The sequence below is a fragment of the Hyperolius riggenbachi genome, chromosome 10, assembly GCF_040937935.1.
Source record: "Hyperolius riggenbachi isolate aHypRig1 chromosome 10, aHypRig1.pri, whole genome shotgun sequence".
Lineage (NCBI taxonomy): Eukaryota > Metazoa > Chordata > Amphibia > Anura > Hyperoliidae > Hyperolius > Hyperolius riggenbachi.
The window spans coordinates 245355473-245357505 of NC_090655.1; positions in this window are offsets into that span (position 1 = coordinate 245355473).

The window sequence follows — 2033 nt, forward strand, 5'->3', positions numbered from 1 at the left end:
GAGGGGAGGGGGTTTAAACACAGACCTAGAGCCTGTTTTTAAACGGGCTTAGGTCTACTAGTAATAATCATAACAAGGGTTATTCCTACTGTCTTGTACTTGGGACAGGGGTGTCAAACTCAAATACAAAGTGGACCAAAATTGAACACTGAGACCAAGTCGCGGGCCAGCTCCAATGTCTTCAATGCCTTATGAAGTTGACAGGTGTCTATTAAGCCTTCTTCCTCCCCTATACAGTTCCCTATTGGCCTTCCTCCCTCCCCTATAGAGTTCCCTGGTTTCTGGTGGCCTTCCTCCGTCCCCCATACAGTTCCCTGGTGTCTAGTGCCCCCCCCTCCTTATTCAGTTTCCTGCAGTTTAGTGGACATCCTCACTCCCCTATACAGTTCCCAAGTGTCTAATGCATCCCCCTTCCCTATACAGTTCCCTGGTGTCTATTGGACCTCCTCCCTCCCTTCACAGTTTCCTGGTGTCTAATGTCTCCTCCCTCCTCTACAGGGATGCTCAAATCTGATCTTGGATGAAATCCGGATAATTGTTGTTCGGATTTCATCCTGTTAAAACAAATCACCTGTGGCGGCTGGGCTAATCTTACCTACAGTGGGTTGCAAAAGTATTCGGCCCCCTTGAAGTTTTCCACATTTTGTCACATTACTGCCACAAACATGCATCAATTTTATTGGAATTCCACGTGAAAGACCAATACAAAGTAGTGTACACGTGGGATGTGCATGAAAATCATACATCATTCCAAACATTTTTTACAAATAAATAACTACAAAGTGGTGTGTGCATAATTATTCAGCCCCCTCAGTCAATACTTTGTAGAACCACCTTTTGCTGCAATTACAGCTGCCAGTCTTTTAGGGTATGTCTCTACCAGCTTTGCACATCTAGAGACTGAAATTCTTGCCCATTCTTCTTTGCAAAACCACTCCAGCTCAGCCAGATTTGATGGACAGCGTTTGTGAACAGCAGTTTTCAGATCTTGCAGTTTTCAGATCCACAGATTTTCGATTGGATTTAGATCTGGACTTTGACTGGGCCATTCTAACACATAGATATGTTTTGTTTTAAACCATTCCATTGTTTCCCTGGCTTTATGTTTAGGGTCATTGTCCTGCTGGAAGGTGAACCTCCGCCCTAGTCTTTTGCAGTCTCCAAGAGGTTTTCTTCCAAGATTGCCCTGTATTTGGCTCCATCCATCTTCCCATCAACTCTGACCAGCTTCCCTGTCCCTGCTGAAGAGATGCACCCCCCGAGCATGATGCTGCCACCACTATATTTTACAGTGGGAATGGTGTGTTTAGAGTGATGTGCAGTGTTATCCGCCACACAGCGTTTTGCATTTTGGCCCAAAAGTTCCATTTTGGTCTCATATGACCAGAGCACCTTCTTCCACATGGTTGCTGTGTCCCCCACATGGCTTGTGGCAAACTGCAAACCGGACTTCTCATGCTTTCTGTTAACAATGCCTTTCTTCTTGCCACTCTTCCATAAAGTCCAACTTTGTACAGTGCATGACTAATAGTTGCCCTATGGACAGAGTCTCCCACCTGAGCTGTTGATCTCTGCAGCTCGTCCAGAGTCACCATGGGCCTCTTGACTGCATTTCTGATCAGCGCTCTCCTTGTTCGGCCTGTGAGTTTAGGTGGATGGCCTTGTCTTGGTAGGTTTACAGTTGTGCCATACTCCTTCCATTTCTGAATGATCACTAAACAGTGCTCTGTGGGATGTTCAAGGCTTTGGAAATCTTTTTGTAGCCTAAGCCTGCTTTAAATTTCTCAAAAACTTGATCCCTGACCTGTCTTGTGTGTTCTTTGGACTTCACGGTGTTGTTGCTCCCAGTATTCTCATAGACAACCTCTGAGGCCCTCACAGAGCAGCTGTATTTGTACTGACCTTAGATTACACACAGGTGCACTCTATTTAGTCATTAGCACTCATCAGGCAATGTCTATAGGCAACTGACTGCACTCAGATCAAAGGGGGCCGAATAATTATGCACACACCACTTTGCAGTTATTTATTTG